Here is a 6,000-nt window from a genome sequence, read left to right as displayed (position 1 = left end):
TAGGTGAAATGATCTCCTCAATCCCCTTTTGACTTATTAGTATTACCTTCTACCCTGTCCACACTAGTGGTTCTTGGTTCTTTCTCTCTCTCTCTCTTCTTCTGTACTATTTCATGGGAAGCCTCACTAGGACAAGGGCAAACACCAGCAAATTGGAATACATTTACTGGACAAAGCACATACACAATACATACACACATATAATAATAATGAATCCTATACTCTATACTATAACAATCAGGTTGCACTCCAACACCATCAGAACTCTATCATCAGCTTATCAAGTGGTATCCTATCTCCTGGTTCACCACCTGATACTATCAACCTCCTCAAGTTGATCAAGTCTACATACACTGTTGCACTATCAACAAGAGAAATATATTTATGTATCTATAAATGTGTACAAAGAAAATCAGCATGTGAATGTAATGACATATATCAGTATAAATGTTCCTTGATACACAACAATGATCAATTGATCACTCTATCAGTCCTAGAACACGTACATCTGTAGATAATCCAGCCTACGACTGTAACTCTAAACTTCAGTATAAAACACTCCTTGACATAAGAATGCAAACAGTCACTCACCTCTCACTGCGTCTTGCACGCTAATGACAACCAAACACTATCAACTCCCTACTAGTAATCCACCAAAACTTCCCTTCCACCTCTGGAAGTTCACTACCCTGATATCTTCAGGTTCTTCTGGGTTTAACTACCAGGATCCTCTGCAGCTCCTCCAGGCTGCTATCATGAAGTTTCCTTGAGCAACTACGGTGCTTCACCCTTCTGCTAGGGTCCTCCACAGCTCTCTTGGCTGCTACACCATAAAGTTTCCTCGAGCAACTATGGTGCTTCACCACGTCTACAGAAGCACATGACACTCCTCTTCGCTGCTTCTCCTCACAGCTCGAGGTCCTCGCCTCCACTACCTTGGAGTCTCATCAACTACTTCATCTGTGCTGGCTTCGAAGTTCTCAGCAACGTCTTCCCCAAAGACAAACCTGCAAACCATCGACACTCCAATAAAAATGTTTCCCCTTTAACACATAAACAAAAATAATTACACAATATGTTTGCCTCAAACCTCCATCTGTCCTCTACATACAGTGAGAGTGGACTCCCCCGTTTTGGGCGGGTCCATACTCCACCTCGCCTGGCGGGTGTGAGTCACACCGGGAGGGTCCTTCGCCGTCAGGAGCCGGGCTCCCTCAGTTGCCTGCCAGCGCTCAGAGGAGGTGGATGTCGCTCCGTGTTCCTCCCTCTCAACTCTCTTATTTCAGGCCTTCTGCCTTATTAAAACATGTCTAACTTATTAATAAACATTGCTACTGTTGCTGGGCACACGACCAACTACAAGCAATCACTATGAACTGGCTTATATCGTGCTTACCACAGATTGTCTAGTCGAGGGCGCTCCTCCCTCTGACGAAGCTTGGTCAGGGCGCTGCCACGGCCCACAATAATGCCTCTGGGCAGTTTAATAAACACTTCGTCGACCAGGACTTGAGACCACAACGTTCCCAGCTCGATTCCACAGCTGGTACGTCTGCACACTTCTCTTCTCTTCGAGATATATCACTAGGGGTTCCTTTCTGAGAGGAGCTCAATGGAGCGCGGCTTTCCCCTGCGATGTCTGGCACTCAAGTGAAGTCAAAGCCCCTCCAGAAGCGAGCCTCACGCCTCCAGCAAAATGTCCACATCTTCTAGCCAGTCATTTATCTGTTTTCTTCTTCACTGCCCATAATCTCAAATTGTTTATCATATCCAACCAGCTATTTTACATATGGGTTATCACCTCAATATTTGCTAGACTTTCTAATCAGGTCAGGCTTGATGAATAACTCTCAAGGAGGGATTGTTTCTCCTGCAGGCTGAGATCATAACAGCGGTATATGGGGTTTTAATTCGTCCTGTTCCGCCGCGGGTGGAGGGTTTGTTCCCGTGTGGGGATTGGGGGGAGGTGTGGGCGGCTTTGAGAGCTCGGTTTCTGGCGCCGCAGCAGCGGGAATTGTTGTTTCGTTTATTGCATTTGTCGTTGGTGACGAATGCGCGGTTATTCATGCTAGGTTTGCGTGCCTCTGATGCCTTGTGCACTGTGGTCTCCCTGAGACTCAGTTGCATGTTTTCTATTTTTGTGCGCGGTTAAGGGGATTGCTTGCTTGGTTTCGTGACGTGTTGGCCGAGGTTTGTGGGCCAGGGTGTCGAGATGGCCTTTTGAGGGTTTTGTTTTTGTCTTTTCCGCAGGGATCGCGCCGGGTGCGCAATACATTGTGTCTTCTCGTTGCTGACTTTGTGTATTGTGTGTGGGTGGGTCGGAGGGAAGGTTATGGGGTTGCTAGGGTTTTAGGGTTTTTGCGGGGCCGTTTGCGGTTTACGTAGTGGTGGGTGCAGCATGCTTTTCCGCGCGAGTTTTGCGGTTGGTTCATGGGTGGGTATGTTCGTGGGGATGCTTTTGGGTGAGTGGTCATGGGTCGGTTGTTGGTTGTGGGTTGGGTGGGTGGGGTTTCTGCATTTTTTGTCTTCAGTCCCCAGTCCTCCGGTGGGCCTCCTCAGGTGGGTTGGGCGGGGTGTGTGTGTGCAGTGGTTGTGGCCCGTATGTGGTTGCTCCTGTGGTTGTGTGTTCGGTTTGGTGTGTGTGTGTGTGAGGTGTGCTTTCCTGGCTTCTGCATGGGCCTTTGCTTTTGCCCTGTGTGGGTTATTTACGCTGTTTTGTTTCCACTATTATGTTTCCACTCTTATGTTCTTTATGGTGTGCGTGTTTATTGAGTGTGTCACTGTATAGTCTTTCCATGTCCATGTACTTGTTGTAATGTCCATTTTTCGTGTTTGTTTTATAATTTGCTTCCGTACCTGGCGTTTCTAGGTTCTGGTGATGTTTTGTGTTATTATGTGCCTGTATTTGTCCTGGTTTATGTATTGTGTATTATGCTATACCTTGTATAATTCTTATTCATCAATTCTTAAACACGGAAAAAAAAAGTAATACCGTACTGCCTTGCGATGACTATTAGTTAATGTACTTTCAGTGAATACCGTACTGGTATTGCAACGACTCTTAGTTACACCCTGTGTGGGTAGTTTACGCTGTTTTGTTTATGCTATTATGTTCTTTCTGGTGTGTGTGTTTGTTGTGCGTGCGTCTCTGTGTATTGCTGTTCACCCGTTTATTTCTTGGGGTATGTCTGTTACTGTGCCTTGCGCCTCTTTTGTATGTTACTGTATTTCGTATGCCTTGTGCTTTTGCTTTCTGCTGTTTCTGTAGTTGTGTGCGTTGTGTGTGTGCGTGTATGTTGGTTTCATCTGGGTACGTTTTTTTTTTGTGTCTTTCCATGTCCATGTAATTGCTGTATCTCCATTTTTTGTTTGCTTTGTAGTTTGCCTCGGTACCTGGCGTTTCTAGGTTCTGGTGTCGTTCTGTATTATTATGTACTTGTATTCGTCTTTCTGTTTCTGTATTGTGTATTTTGCTATACTTTGTATATTTCTTTTATAAAAATAAAAAAATAAAAAAATGTCATGCACTATACTATATCCATGATATCAACAGTCAAAACATGCACATTTCACTACAATAAATACTATGCATTACGCTGGCGTTTAATAAGCCACTACACCTGCTTTACACTACACACCCCGGCGTACAAACGCCAATACACAACCATGCACTACACTCAGCATCCAAACTCCAATTCACACTGCGTCACCACCTCCCAACCCCACACACCCCCACTCACGAGACGCTCCACGTGTCCCACGGTAACACTCTCCATAATGCTACCTGCATCTACAAAAAATCTCCATGGACCTCTCCACGGTACAATAGACGTCGAACCCAGGCGGCAAATTACGCTTCGCTCGTTATGCCTAGGCGTCCATAATTCACTGCGCCTATTATCTGTATCTACGTTTGACAACGCCGGAAATCGCTCAAATCTTTACATAATATTTAATTATCTTTAAAATATTTGGTTTACACTTTACGTGAAATTTAATTTACTTCATATTACGCAGTTTTCATGCTGTTTTTGTCCTTAGCAACGTTTTCTCACTATTACCGCCATACCAACGATATATATAACAAGCCCCATGGTGCGGCCCACTCGGCCCCCACTCGGCCCCCACTTGGCCCGCAACATAGCCCACGCTGGCCCACATTCACCTGTGCTAGTTTTCCTCGCCAATCGTTATAATTCGCTCTACGAACGCTGCACCTGTTTTGGATCACGATGATTCAGTGTTCCAGGCTTGCATCTTAGCCGTCTCTCGTTGCGGGAATCTGGAAATAAATAAACCCCCACATGTGCCCCACAATGGCCTAGTCCCTTTAATTAACTAAATCCTCTGGCCTGGTCTCACCTGACCTTTCTGTCCTCCGTCTAGTAACAACCGTTCTCAACACAACCCGACATCTACCAATTCCCAAACATTCCCTCACCAACTAAACCAGTAACACTCACTTCCTTCATTTCTCACTGTGTTCCAAAACCTGTTTGCTCTGCCACCAAATATGTCGTAATGCTGAACTCCGGTTCATTCTGAACACAGCGATTACTGAACACATAACACCGTGCCTCAGCAATCGTTTCTACCACTGTGTACTTCTACACACACCAGACCCTTGAAGCGTACCATTAGGTTTGTACAGGAAGACAATGAGGGAACATATGGAAGGTATTTAAAGGCCGTCGGGTTTTGTCATTTAATTACAAAGAATAGACTCTGACAAATAACATATTAACATACTCTATTTAGTTAAATAAACTCCCAATACCCATATACCACTTGACCTTACGAGTGTAGGACACCACCTGCACTCGTAACTTCCGCCTAAGTCCGTAATACTGAATGATTACTACAATGCGTCACACCCGGTTAGTCTTACATTCAATACTCACATACTGCAGACTTAACTTGGTCACTAAAATCACATCAGGCTCCCGGATAGCTGTCTGCTACACTTCGTTGCTGCCACAGACTGAGATCCAGAGGACTTGCCAGTTCCACTCCCAAAACCAGAATGTCTTCAGTCAGCCATCGCCTCAAACATTTCACCCCGCCTCTCAAGGAAGGTATAATCCGATTAACCTTATCCCTAGAAGCGGTAACCTCGTTCCTAGAAGCCTGAGTCTTCTAATAATTCAAAGTCAAACGAATAATTCCAGGAATTATTAGTTTAGCTAAGCAGCTGCGGTCTTAATCCCTTGACCTTTCTTGGATGTGTAACAATAGTCTGTATACTTAACATGTACTTCCAATCCTCATTCGTTAAGAGTTGTAGTAATGATTCTCTAGCAAATAATCCCTACTAACTTGTGGATTACAACAAACAGGTGCATCAGTGTGAAAGAAACTCTGCCCATTTGTTTCCACTTCCGACGGGGATTGAACCCGGATTCTTGGGACTACGAACGCCGAGTCAGTGAACTCAGCTGTCAGGCCCCTAAAATCTGTGCAAGCACTCCATGCAAATAAAATGACCCAGTCTATGGAACTCACTCACTAATCAATTAAAATTTGTCCAACCTAAGACTTATTCAAAAGTAAAACCAAAAAGTACCTAATTTTAACCTCATAATTGACCTTGTGCTTCAAGCTCACACAGTATCTTTACTACCCACTTTCCCAATATTAGTACTTAAAACATATATCTTTACCAGTGTAATTGTGAGATTTTTTCTTTGACTTTTACTTGATAAAAAAAAATTCATATTGATGTTATATTAAAATAACTACCTCACATGGGAGGCAGACCTAAAACAGAAAGAATTGCTTACTAGCAAATTTTTTAACCTCAAGCCTGAGACCATAAGAAAAGCGGGAGCAAACCACCAGGCTTCCACCACAAGGGTAAAAACTTGTCCACTTGGGCCGTTGGCTGCTTCTAATAATATCTGTCATTAGAGGGTAACCGCCGGGAACTCACTTCGAATTTCTTGAAGTGTGGTGCTTTGAATCGGACTCGAGCTCTAGGAACAGACTCAATTTACACATAAG

This window comes from Procambarus clarkii, chromosome 88 (assembly GCF_040958095.1).
Source record: "Procambarus clarkii isolate CNS0578487 chromosome 88, FALCON_Pclarkii_2.0, whole genome shotgun sequence".
In the NCBI taxonomy this organism is placed as follows: domain Eukaryota; kingdom Metazoa; phylum Arthropoda; class Malacostraca; order Decapoda; family Cambaridae; genus Procambarus; species Procambarus clarkii.
Note: the sequence above shows the minus strand (reverse complement) of the source record.